General features: G+C 35.4%; 1 protein-coding gene across 23 annotated transcripts in view; it reads left to right on the top strand.

Moving 5' to 3' along the window:
* Window positions 1–14553, top strand: part of ADGRL3 (adhesion G protein-coupled receptor L3) — an 882914-nt gene that overhangs the window by 189741 nt on the left and 678620 nt on the right. For all 23 annotated transcript variants that reach the window (XM_056111479.1, XM_056111470.1, XM_056111466.1 and 20 more), the window contains exon 3: window positions 1745–1813. The gene's annotated coding sequence lies outside the window, so the exon portion shown is untranslated. The remainder of the gene's footprint in view (window positions 1–1744; window positions 1814–14553) is intronic.

Below are 14553 nucleotides of genomic sequence, written 5' to 3'. Positions count from 1 at the left end.
CACTTTCTGATTGTTTAAAGAAGGTAGACTTTCACGAGGGTTTTTCCCCCTGCTTTTTGGGTGACACCTGGCGATGCTCAGGGATTACTCCTGGCTCTGCACTCAGGAATTATTCCTGGTGGTGATCAGGGGGATCATATGGGATGCTAGGGATCAGACTTGGGTCAGTTTTGTGCCAAGCAAACACTACCCACTGTACTATCGCTTCGGCCCCTTTCAGATGGTTTGTTTATTGATATTTTTTTTGTTCCTAAATATAAGGTGGTAGGCCAAATTAGCACGAGAACATCTGATACTAGTAGTTACATTTCTTTATATTTGGTATTCTCATATAAAAATATCTTTATTGATGTATAGTTTGACAACTTCGCCGATTCATCTAATGGTGTCTTATAGTACTTTTGTGAAGAACTCGTTTTTGATTTGTGTTATAAAATTTTCTAATTTCTAATGTCCAGTTCATTATCTAGGTATGTGTTTGACTGCAAGATAAAAGATGGATTTTGTTGTTGTTTTCGCACATAAATGTTGGCTTACTCTTTTGTTACTAGTATAATATTTAGAGCAAAATAAATAGTATCAAAGTGATTCCAAATGCACTTGATGTTTATATAAAGGGCTGGAGCAATAGCACAATAGGTAGGGCTTTTGCCTTGCACGCAGCCAACATGGCTGACCCGAGTTCGATTTCTCCATCCCTCTTGGAGAGCCCAGCAAGCTACCGAGAATATCTTGCCCGCACAGTAAAGCCTGGCAAGCTCCCCATGACATATTCGATATGCCAAACACAGTAACAATTGTCACAATGGAGACATTATTGGGCCCGCTCGAGCAAATCAATGAACGTCAGGACAGTGACAGTGACAGTTTATATAAAAGCACCTAGACAGATAACATAAAAAATAAAAAACTGATAGGACTATTATGAAACTATTAGAAAGAAAATACTTCCAAAAAGCTAATTGTTTTGGGGGGTAAAATTTGAGGAGTGTTGATTATTAGTTAAATAATAAAATAGAAAGTGATGGTGGTTTAAATAAAATTGTGACAAAAATACACTGCCATTTACGTATCATATTTTTATTTCTAATTTTTAAAAATCAAATTGTTTGGCATATGTGTACTTTTATATACACATACATATAGTATAGCACTGTACACTGTCCTCCCATTGTTCATCGATTTGTGCAAGCGGGCCCTGTAACGTCTCCATTGTGAGACTTGTTGATACTATAGTATATGTGTAATTATTTTATATGTCCACTAATCATATACCTATCTATATACAAATGATTAAAACCATCCCAGGTTCTTAGATTTTGGCATTTTGTGAGGAACCAGAATTTTTTAAAAACAATCTCAAAGATTATTTTAAAATTGTGTTATTTTAATGGGAAGATATTTAAACACCATGTCTACCAAATTTTATTATTTGTTTATGCTGCTGGGGATCAAATATATAAGGCAAGTACTCTATTGCTCAGCTACATACCAGGGGCCCTTAGCAAATTTGTGGACTTTTCCCGGTGAACATTATAAGAAATTACTTTATGACATGGGAAGTTGTATCACATGTAAATTAAAGTTTTTGTCTTACTTTTCCTCTGCTGCTAGACCCTACTCACTGTAAGGGAAAAAAATCCATTTGGAAAGTAATAAAATAGACATCAATCTAATAAAATAGTTTGGAAACTAAAGCCATAAAATTAAAAAAATTCTCATTATGTATAATTTTTTTTTACAGAAATGATTACATATTCAGTAAATCGGAGGAAAAAAGCATGGGATTTTAGCAACTGAAGATCAAATCAAGGTAATTATTAGATTATTGTTGCATATAATAAGTTACTAATTTCAAAGTATTTTAATTTGTATTAATTTAATTTGTATTAACATTTGTTTGTGATCTGTCACTGAAAATTCAGCCACTGTTAAGGGAGTTATTTGAGTTCTCTGTTTTGGTGGAGGATAGAAGGATGTTTATTGTGAATAAATTTATAAGTAATATAGCTCAGAGTATTTTATGTCATAAAGGAATATCCGACAGATTTTTTTTTGGTTTATTTTTTTTGGTGGAGCTCTGTGGTCACCCCAGCAGTGCTCATCGGCAGTGTTCAGGGTAACATATGTGCTACCTTGGATCAGGATTCCATACTAATGTTTAATTTCTCCACTTAAATATCATCAGTAGATTTAAGGGTATACTGCAGGTTATGAGACTAAAACTCAGAATCTCGTCTACTGTTTTTTTTATCATGTAATAGAAGGGGGACCTGAGAAATAATTCAAGTGACAGAGGACGAGGCTAGCATGTGCAAAGCCCTGTGTATAATCACAGGCACAGCAAGTCCTGTTCCCCATCCCATCTACCACCATCACTGGGTACAGCTGTTCACGTCCATCATGCTTGCCTGGGTGTGACTTGAGTACTAAGCCTTGCCAGGCACAGGTGTTTGGCTAAGGCCTGCTTAAATCCCACTGAGTTTTACTAAATAGAGCTTTGTTGTCATTGGTCCTGGATTACCTGAGCGCAGCTCAGCACAGCCTTTAATGAAAAAAGGAAGAGGAATAGAAGAAAATATGTAAGAAATAATAAAGGAAACTATTTTATAATGGTGTGTTTTATACAGCTTCTTTGTTTATTAATTGAATTATAACTCATATACCCTAAGTAATCCTTTCCAAGTGCCCAGTTCTGTGGTTTTTATTATGTTCACAACATTGAACAACTATCACTCCTCTCTTTTTCAAAAACATTTTTTTATGTTTCTTCAAGAAACAAGTAGACGTTTTGCAGTTAATACCAATTTCACTCACCCCCTACACTTCACCAATGGATATCCTGTATGCCTTAATGGATTTATCACATGCATGGCATAATATAAGTTGTTTTGTATATTGTGTTTTGCTTTTTTAGTTCACATTGGCAGTGCGCAAAGCTTACTGCTGATTCTGTACTTGGAGCTGACTCCTGGCAGGGCAATGTGACCATATAGTGTGCTGTTGATCGAAGTTGGGCCCTCCATGTTTTAGGCAAGTGTCCCAACTGCTGTATTTTCTCTCTGGTTCCTATTTTAAAATATCTTTAAGTCCTTAGGAATCTTTCCTTCTTCATCTTTTTATCAATATGTTTGCAAGTTTCACTATTTGGTGATCATTTATTTCTTTTGTAGATTGGAAAGTATCCATTATATGGATATGTTACATTTTGTTCACTCATCTGTTGATGGGCATTTAGACTTGTAATACATTTTGACTATCATGAATAATGCAGTTGTGAGCATCCACATATGTTTCTGTGTGGGTATAAGTATTAATTTTTTAAAATCATATCTTGGGTAGAATTTCTGCATCATACAACATCTGTATAGTTTGTCTTTCAGTGTTTTTTTTTTAAATTTAAGCTGCACTGTTTTCTTTTTCTTATTTTTTTTGGGGGGGTGGGGATGCACCCAATGATGCTCAAGGTTTATTCAGGGCTCTTCATTCAAGAATCACTTCTGGCAGGTTTCTGAGTAACGTATGTGGTGCCTGGGACTCAAACCCTGATTTCCCACATGCAGGGACGCATCGGCGTCCTCTACTGTCTCTACAGTCTTTGAAACGGCACCATTTTACAGTCCTGTCAGAAATATCTGAATATTCCAATTTTGACATATCGTTTACAAAACTTATTATTTTGCCATTTTTATCATTGATATTTTAATGGGTGTCAAGTTATATTGTTTTGGCTTTTGAATGTAGTAGGTTTTTATTTTTATTAGTTTTTTTAATGATTGTGTGTGCAGAGGACCATATGTGGTGCTGAACATGAAACCAGGATAAGTCACACATAATGAAATTCCTTGATCCCTGTACTATGACTTTGGCTCAATTATAGTGTTTCTGTGTTTCGAGTATCTTAATATACAGATAATGATCAATAGCATGATTGTCAGTTTGAAGCTAGATAGATTTCAGACAGTTGATTTTATGAACTTAAAAATATGAAGTGAAGAGGGCACAGGGTGTTCTCTAACATATTTAATAGTATTGTAATATTATGAATAATTATACATTTTTATCTTTGTATTTGGTCAATTTGAGTTCAGTACCTCACAACCAACCAGGAGTGATACCTGAGTACGGAACCAGTTGTAGACCCTGAGTACGATCCATTGTGGCTCAAAATCAAACAATTCATGAAATGAAGATGATCTCATAAGTACCTAAGTTGACAATAAAATATGATAGAACTGCCATTTTGATTATTTCTATTACAGGATAGTTTTCAGATTCATTATATGATAATTGCATGCTGAAAATCTAACATAAGACTCTGAAGTAAGGATTTGTTCCATATCATAAGTGTTACAATTGTCTTGTGAATATATTGTCTTTGTGACAGAATATAGTAATATGAACAGCAGAATTTTAATTTAATATCTGAGATATATGCACAGTTGTCCCAGGGTTTTCTATAATGTTTACAATTCTGCTTAATCTATTTATTTACATATAGATTTTCATTAACTTTATAATGTTAGAATGAAGCCTTATTGAAATTTCCTGCAGAAAAGAAATAAAATCACTGGAATACCTCTGATTCTTCATGTTGTTTGAAAAATGTCTGATATCCTGCAAGAAAGTTAGATGTCAGCAATAAAAATGTATTATCCTTGTCAGCAATACTGTAAAAAATACCATTAAAATGTTGTTTTAATCACAAAAACATGTTAGAACATAATAGGCAGAAAGGAGATCTACTTCATAATTGAACAACATGCATGTATTTCCAGTAATTTTTTGTGACATTTGATAGATAAGATTTTTTTTTAAATCTGACATCATGATAGATAGTTTACACAAGTAAATTCTTTCTTTTTTTATGTAGGAATATTGCTATTTATTCAGCCACTGATTAGCTGATTGAATTGTGCATGAACTCCACCTTACTTTTTTTTTCATTTTTTATAATTTTATTTATTGAATCATTGTGAGAGCAGTTATAAAGCTTTTGGGTCTAATTCTCAGTCATACAATGAAACACCCGTACCTTCACCAGTGCCCATTCTTCACCCCCACCAACCCCGGTATGCCCCCACCCCATACCCTCCCCCTTCCTGTGGGGCAGATGATTTCCACATTACTCTCTCTCTACTTTGATCATATTCAGTATTTTGACACCAGACCCACCATTATTATTTGAGATTTTACCCCAACACTCAGATCTGCTGAAAAGGCAACAGTAAACAATTTGTTTTCTATTGCTGGTTATGAATAACATATGATGTAGCATGACTGCAGTAGTGGCCACGCAATTTTGAAATTCCGAAATTTTAAAACAAATCTGGAGGGATTTCTGTTAAAGCCTGCTGGGTTCCAAGATTTGCTCCTGAGTCTCTGGGATCATGGCCGTTAAGCAGCTTGATCAGGATCCAGAGGCCGTTCGTGGGTGATGACTTGGGGTCTCATTGGGGTGGGGAGGACAGGACCGGCTCTACCTCATCCCGTGAGGCCCTGCGTGTCTCATCACTGGGGGCCCAAACCTGACTGTCCAATGGCCTCTGAAGGATGGCGGCCACTGGGCCGCCAGGGGAACAGGCCAAGGCATGAAACCTATTCCCACCTGGGTTGGCCCAGCACCAGTAACCTACTGCAGGAACCAGATGCATTTCTGTCAAAAGCTGTTGGGTTTCGAGATTTGTTTCTGAGTCTCTGGCATCATGGCCATTAAGCAGTTCAATCAGGAACCAGAGAGGCCATGCCTCCGATTTTATAGCTGAGCCGGAGGTGGTTTGTGGGTTTGTTTCCCACATACCTAACTTTTGAATGTTTACTTTCTTGGTAAACTTTGCCCCAAGTTTTTGGGGTCTGGCCAAAGGCACAGCAGCAATTTTGGGGTATCTGCATGTCTGAAGGTGCCGTGAGGCTGCTGATACACTCACCTCACAGGTACAGATTGACCTGTTGGCGGCACCATACCCCCGTAAATTCTTTCTTATTGGACAATTCTGTTTAAGCAAATGTACTATATTGTGTATGCACCATCAGAACTCAAGATACAGGGTGTGTCTACACACCCCCTAAATTATTTCTTGCTTCATAGTTGTATTTCTGTCCTTTCTAACTCATGAGAACCTTTTGATTGTATTTTAATAAGAAAGTACTAAGAAACATTTGAGAGGAAGCAAAGTTTAAAGATAGAATCCATATATGACCTTGGGGTGTTACATATGCTGTCTCTTCCAGTTTCCTCCTCTGTGATACAGTGTTCACAAAATTCTCTGTGACAGCATATGGGATAGGACTTGGCATATCTAAGCACTCTGGAAGTGTTTGTAAAACAAATTAGAAATATATGAGCCTCAAAGTAAAGATCTATTGGAGAAATGATTTAACCAGTGCCAACCTAGTTTCCAAAATAATAAAGACTGTTCAGAAACAGCACTTTCACAAATTGTTCGCTTAATGGTTGCATTCTTCTATTTCCTTCGACACAGATCCTTTAAATAATTCTTGAGTTTTCTTTGTGTGCACTGCATTTCAGTAGTTCTTGTCCAGCTACTTTTGAGTACCTCCTTAGTTACTGCTTTTGTCCAAATCCAGATTCTTGCCTCCTCTTCTCTGGAGATTTATGTCTCTTCCTTTGCTCACCCCAGGGTTTTCATTGTGCAGAAGTCTGAGACCTTCTTCAGCTTTTGTGCACTGCAGTTACCCTGGCTTCAGTGTTCTTCACTGAGCACACATGGCCCTTTAACCCTGATCTTTAGCCTTCACCCGATCCTGCATTCTCGACTTCTAAACATTTTATTTACTGGGCTTTGGATATTTGCCCGTTTTTGTGGCAGTCTTCCCTGAGCATCCTGTTGAAAATGAAAACTGCCCAAGGAAGCCCTCTCCATTTCACCCTTGGGTTAATTTTTTCCAAAGTTCATATCACATTACACAAAAATTGCATTGCCTTTTCCCATTAGTATATTCTAAATATTTCTTTAGAACACCCTTTTAATTTCTAGCTCCATGTGTCTTTTAGATTGTTGCCTTAAGCAATAGGCCTTATTCTTGGGTTTTTATATGAGGAAGCTACGTCCTGAGGTCGTGCAAGTGTCTGTGTAATTAGAAGTAGGTGGACTTTCTGCGGAAGATTTGCAGTAATGCATAAGAGATACAATGAAGGTCTGATTTAAGGCAGCACTATTGGTGACTGCGTGGGAATAACTTGCACACTAGAATATTTAGGAGCTAAAACTCTTTGGTCTTAGTGTTTGCATTTTAAATAGCAGGCATAAATTCTAAGTGGGATGATTTTTTAGGTTTGAAAGCAGCGACTCTCTGGTTCACGGTGTCTTGCCTTAAACATCAGGAGTGGGACTTTTAGTGACTTTAATAGAAATCACGCTCTTATTAGTAATCATTCTCTTTGCAGAAATGATATTCAGGAATTGATGTTTATTGTAATCTCTAGTTAAGAATGATCTGTGCAGATATAATGCCTTCAACAGAAAGTTATAAATTGCTCAGTTCTTATCTATTTGTGTATGAAATTTAGAATGCTTTGATTTACTCTGAAGTTACACTTTCTAATTAATTTTAAAATCCTGGTCACAAAGTACAGCTTGTAAGAAAAGGGCCATGGGCAGAGTTAAAGCACATTAATTATTCAGACAGTCATCCCTGGTTGTTCCATTCTTAGAGATATAGTGGCTGTTAGAATCTGTCAGCGCTTCAGTTAGTGCCCTTCAGAATTTATATGCAGAGATGGTGACCTTTAGAAATTTGCATAAAGATAATTCTGGCTTTGGAATGATAGCTGCCAGTCATTTGAGCAGAGCAAAAGTTGTCAACCACTAGTTAAATCACAGAATGGGCCATGGAGATGTAAACTCCAAATGGAATATTTACAGAACAACACATTTTTTACCAAAACAAAAATAAAACCTGTTCAGATAGTTTTGCAAAAGCTATAATGAAGGTGTAACATTCACAAAATCCTCTTTGGGAGCCTGTGGATATCTCTTTTTACTAGCATACCTGTTAAAACATTTTGTGAATTAAAATAACAAAGGTAAAAATATATTATTAGAACTTATATTGGAAAATCACAGTATACTTAGAAAATGTAGGCAGTACGTTTTGTTTTCTGTTTGAGTTTTTTTTTTTTTACTTTTAGTGAAACACCATGAGGTACAGTTGTAGAATTACAATTTTTTGTGCTTGGGTTTCGATTATACAATGATCAAATACCCATCCCTCCACCAGTGCCCATTTTCCACCTCCATGGATAATATCCCTCCCACCCCCATCCCTCCCATCTCACCCTGCCTCTGTGGCAGGGTAATCCCCTGTGTTCTCTCTCTCCTTTTGGGTGTTGTGGTCTGCAAAAGAGGCTTTGAGTGGCAAACATGTTCAGTCCATAGTCTACTTTCAACATGCATCTCCCCTCCTGGGAGGATCCTCCAAACACCTTTTATTTGGTGCTCCCTTCTCTATCTGAGCTGCACTTTCCCCTAGAATGCCCGGCTGGCCTCTAAGCTATGGAGTAAAACTCCTGGTGCTGATCTCAGCTATTCTTGGGTACTAATCTCATATTTTGTTTCTTTATATTCCCCAGATGAACGCAATCTTTCTATGTCTATTCCTCTCTGATTCATTTCACTTAGCATGATACTTTCCATGTTGTACCACTTGTATATAAATTTCATGACTTCATCTTTTCTAACAGAAATGTAGGCAGTACTTTAAGGAGAGAATGTTAGTATTGTTATAATTCCACACTTTGAAATTATGTGAAAATTTTAATGTAATTTTTGTCATGATATAATTAAAGTATATGTATATGTGATATGTACAAATAGATGTTTTATTAGCATCATGCCATATTTGCTCATCATAAGTACATCTTTTATGAATTTATATAAAATATTTATGCAATTTCTTCCTTGAATAGATTTTTAGTAGTGATGATTAAGGATCAGAGTATACATATCTGATGAAAGTTTTCATATATTGTTGAATTTTCCTTTCAGGCTTTACTTTCACAAACTACTGCTTTCTTTTTGATCATTTTTAAATTTTGTATATTATATGTCTGGTATAAGTTTGCAACTCAAGGGATGTTTTATTAAAATTTATGAAAGGCATAAAAATAGTTTTTATTACAACTATATATTTTCAACATTGTTACATATTTAATTTCTATAAATAGTAACTCGTTTGCTATCACTTTGGCAATCAATCTTGACCTAAGAAATTCATGTTTTAGAACAGTGCTGAGAACATAAAATGAAATCAATAAATAGTAAAAGCTTGATATGAAAAGATTTACCCTTAAAAGTAGAGATGTGATAAGATGGATGAATCTCAAAGTAAACAAAATTAACTCCTCATCTCATTTTCATAAAAACATATGTCTGCCTATTTTATTTATTTACTTAATTTTGGTGGGGTGGAGCGAAAACACAGCAGGGAGGGCGTTTGCCTTGCACGTCGCTGACCCAAGTTCGATTCCTCCACCCCTCTTGGAGAGCCTGGCAAGCTATCAAGAGTTTTTTGCCCACTGGGCAAAGCCTGGCAAGCTACCCATGACGTTTTCGATATGGCAAAGACAGTAACAACAAGTCTCATAATGTCACTGGGCCTGCTCGAGCAAATCGATGAACAACAGGAGGACAGTGTTGCAGTGCTTAATTTTGGTACCTCTGAGCTGTGATAAGGGGCCAGAGTCATTCCTGGCAATACTTGACTTCCCCTGACACTATTGAAATAGTGTCAATCTATTTTATTTTATTTATGCATTTATTTTTCTTTTATATTTTTCTTTTCCATTTCCATCCTTTGTTTCTTTTTTTAACCCCTCTATATAAATCTATTTAAAACACTATATCTTTTCTGGTTTTGACAAACCCTTACTTTGTAATTCAGTGAGTCCTATTTCAGGATATTCTCCAGGAACTATCTGTATATATTCTTTAACTTAGTATTTTAAAGATAAAATGAAAAGATTAGTTAAGAATCAGGCATGCCATAACCACTTTCTATTGATAGCATAGTCAACATTGACGTGAGTGAAATGTGAACTCAAGATTTCTTAACTTTATGTGCAAAGCTTTGAACCAACAATGACTTTGTCCTGACCCTCATAACCAAACTTGATCTTTATCTTAATTTTTCCACTACTGCCTCTTATCTGCCCTGGGAAAGAAAATTTCATGGTTCAAAGTTAGACAGACTGCTTAGTTCTTCCTAATTTAGAATAAAGTGTGGCTCTCTGCTCTAAGTATTTATAGAATGGAGTCTTGTGCTGTAGGTAAAAGGAGTTCTTATTGGCTAGCAATTTTTAGACAGATTTTGTACATGAGATAATGCTCACAATTTTAAAATTTGAGAACATTGATTGGGTGTTTACCTTGCGCAGAGCCAGCTCGGCCAAGCCGGGTTCGATTCCTCCGCCCCTCTCGGAAAGCCCGGCAAGCTGCTGAGAGTATCTGACCAGCAGGGCAAAGCCTGGCAAGCTACCCATGACATATTCAGTATGCTAAACAAGTCTCAAAATGGACACGTTACTGGGCCCGCTCGAGCAAATCGATGAAAAACGGGAGGACAGTGACAGGGACAGTGAGAATATATTAGTATTTTCTGTTTCTATACTTTTAAAGTTATATTATGCATGTTTAAAAATTGAAAAGAAACTATCCATTATGTGATAATAGGTATGTCTGTCTGACTATCCATTATCTTTATGATTGTGGTTCTTTGTGTGTGCGTGTGTGTGTGTGTATGTGTGCTCAATTTTGTGAGATTTAAGACTTGTATACAGTTGTGTTTTCATCACCAAAAGTAGAATATCAAGTTTTTTTTATTACCTAAAATATTTCTTAACTCTGCTCCTGCTTTTTTATTGTCTTTTTCCGTACCAAACTTATTTGGCCTACTTTCATCATTCCAGGAGTGGGAGTGAGAGAAGTAGATTCTTGGTGATGCTCTGGAAATCTTCCTTCTCTAAGTGAGCAGACAGCAAGTGCTCCCCAGTCACATTGAGGCTACTTCCGCACCCCATTCCTCATCCTAAAACACCCCCATAATTTAAGTGCACCGAGTGGATGATATCCCCCACTTCAGAAAACAGTGCTCTAAACTCAACCACCCAGAGCACAGTTATTTATTCCTGTATTTTGACCATATTTAGACTGGCATGTAAGTGCATTATGCGCTCATTTTTCTTTTGAAACTGACTTGTTCTCATCAAATTGACTCTGAGATTCACCTGTGCTTTATATAACTTATTCTTTTCTTCCTTAATGCTGAGCAGCATTCCATCGTGTGGTGGATCACAGTTCATTTATTCACTCCCCTGTTGAATAACCTTTAAGGTATTTCCAATATTCGGTGTGAGTATCGTTGCTGTAAACATTCAGAGGGATGTACATAAAATTTCTTTATTTGAGGCTAAATACATAAGGGTTGGAATGTTTGGTCTTAGAGTAAATATATTTATTGATTTTTTGCTATTATCTGATCTTTTGCTCTAACCTAATTTTGCTCTTATTTGAATTACCACTGTTATGATATAAATTGATGCTTATCAGATGTTTTAAGTGTTATATTAATTTTTTCATACTATCTTGAGTATATCAATTTTTGGTGTCTGACTTTAAATAGGAAATTTAGTAAGTCAAGTAAAATTTCTGCTTGTATGACTTTTTCCTTACGTGTTTTAATTTTATTCTGAATTGTTTCGTTTCCTGTCATAAATAATAACTAATAACCACAGGAACTACAGCCTGACTGTTGTTGTTGCACTGAATATAATATTCAGCAATTTTTCTTTCCCTAAATAAAGTTCTCTTACTTTTTACCAAGAAAACATCCCCACAGAGACAATTTAAAATCTGTTCCAACAAATCTGATCATCTAACTTTTAAGACTAGCAGGTTAAAACTCATTAAACAAAGAATGAAAATACTGAGAATTCGATATGAATCTTACATTTCATATTAAGATAGGGACCAAAAGAACACTAAAAATCATAATAAAATGTTTAGAAAATATAGAGGGCAAATCTGTTACTTATCAGAATAACCTTTCGCTATGTAATTATGGGCCCTTGAGTTAAGTATTTTACCAGTGCAATTCCTATTATGACGAATTCTGGGTAAGGTTACCATCTCTCTGGGTCTGGTCTGGCTATTAACCTGCTGTGAGACCCAGGTCACATTATATAATCTCTCTGGGTTGTAGTATTCTCTTTTGCCCAATTAGTGAGGACAACACCACCTTATCCATAAAGGATATTCTTGCTCGGAAAAAAAAAATAAAGGATGTTGCAACTCTATGAGGATCTTGGGTCATTCAGAACAAAAACTGAGTTTGTATAAATGTTTAATGTACACTGAAAATAAGACTAGGTCTAGTACATTTTAAAGGATTAGGGACATACTAGCAATTTTGAGAATCATTTTAGACTTTTAGAAATAGTTCACTTAAGTATTAAAGATATTCGAAGTATTGTGGATTTAATATCCTTTATTTTCAAAAGTTTAAAATGTGGGTAAAATATATATTATTATGTTTTAGTGGGCATGCCTTTATTAAATATTATTTATGCATGAAAATTTCATAATGATTTTTAAATTTTAATTTATTGACTATGTATTTTCCTTGATACGTACTGTCTGGTGTGTGTAAAATCATTATTTTCTGGAAAGGAAATATACTTCATCTGGTAATACAGAAAACTATAGGTATAACTCATACAACCATCTCTATCATAAAAGTTTGATTATTATAGAAGCATGGTAAGAGGGGAGTAATTAATTCTCTTAATAAAAAAGACCTTCAGAAACTTTCACAGGAGCAGAAATAGATGAGAAGGATTTTAGTACTAGAGAGCAGAGAATGGGCATTCTATGATTTGTGTTCTGGCAAAGTCAGATTAGTTAGAGAAGTTAGAGAATAATGACTAATCTCTTCTGAGGGAGTATAATTTTGGAAATATGGTATTGTGGAGAGATATATAAGAGGAAAATTACAGACACATTAAGAACATCTATTATATATTATATATTAGGATACTTTCCACCTAATATTGCGGACATTATTGTGATGTTTTTAAGTACAGCTTCTCTTGCAAGTCTGAGAGATGCATTAAAGGTGAGATAAGGCCATCATGTAAAGAATGTGAAATTTGGATCTTATTGCTTTGATATTCTATGAAAATTTTTCCAACATGTGTGTGCTCATCATGATGAAGTTCAAAGAGTGAGTTTCTTTCAGGTTGCTTTACATAAACCTTTGAAATATATGCATTTAGAATTTATTTAGCCCAAGAAGATCATATTTATTTTTTCCTTTAAAACTTTATACTCTTTGCACTTTAAATAAAATTTTCTTTTATCTTTACAACCCATCTAACATACAATGTGCATTTTTTTGAGTTCTAAAATGTATTAGTAGAACCGAATTTAATTGCTTAAAAAGGGAAATAAAGAAATCAAATTCTTTGGTTTGGCTTAGTGCTGTCTTCAATATTCTGAGAACAATAATGTAATTAGCTAAAATGTTTATCCGCAAAATTTAATTCCTGGGGAGCATCTTCTCAAATTGCCTCTTATAAGTATAATGGAAGCAAGCAGTTGTTTGCTGGCTTTGTTGCCAAAAAATTGAGAATGACTAGATTTTTCTAAAACTTGGTGGTAATGCATATATAATCAGGCAAAATATCCTTCATAAATTTCAATGAGGAAACTGAATTTAGTAGACAACCTCTTTTTTATTATATTGCATCTGAATGTTATCAACCAGGAGTGAAGAAATCCTGTCATTTATTATTCTACAAATGACATTTTAAATCTATTTCTTTTTCATTTCAGTTTGATTTTATCCTTGATTATACTGACTAGCAGCATTATTTTTGAGGTTTTACTTTATGTGTAATCTAGTGATAAGTGGTTGGAAATGAAAGTTTGGTATTTATTCTAAAATGGTTTATCTTATTTTTATGCTTGATCAGTAAGACCATAGCAGTGGGTCCATAGGATGTCACCTTGAAAAGAATTTCTAATAAGAGAGCAGAGAAAGTGGGTTATAAAACTTTTGCTTTTCATGTAGTGCCTGAAAACATTATTTCTGTGCCTGAGTTAGATAGTTTATGATAATTTTCCTTTGCATGCCATGTTATTCAGTTGTGTCTTGCTGCCATTAAAACATAGTCATTATTAGGTCAACCCTAGCAGGAGAGAATCTGAGCAGTAAAGCCAGTTATTAAAGTCATTCAGTAAAATATCACAACAAATTAAATCTTTCACTTAAAAATAGATAACTGAAAGCAATCTGAAATAGGAAAATGGATGAAGAAGCTAGGAGAGTGCTTTAGAAGGCTAGGACACCAGCCATACATACATGTGTCATGGGCTTTTTTAATTCCTGCCACTGTATCACCTCCAGGAAGCACCCGGTGTGGATGTGATCTATGGTGCCCGCACAACACTGGGTGTCGCTAGTGGTCCCTTGCATAGCTGTGTCCAAGCAGCACGGCCACTCAATACACGGCCAGGACACTTATTTCTGGGAAAT

This window comes from Sorex fumeus, unplaced genomic scaffold (genome assembly GCF_029834395.1).
Source record: "Sorex fumeus unplaced genomic scaffold, SorFum_2.1 ptg000013l, whole genome shotgun sequence".
NCBI classification, from domain to species: domain Eukaryota; kingdom Metazoa; phylum Chordata; class Mammalia; order Eulipotyphla; family Soricidae; genus Sorex; species Sorex fumeus.
This window is presented reverse-complemented; position numbering and strand designations above follow the sequence as displayed.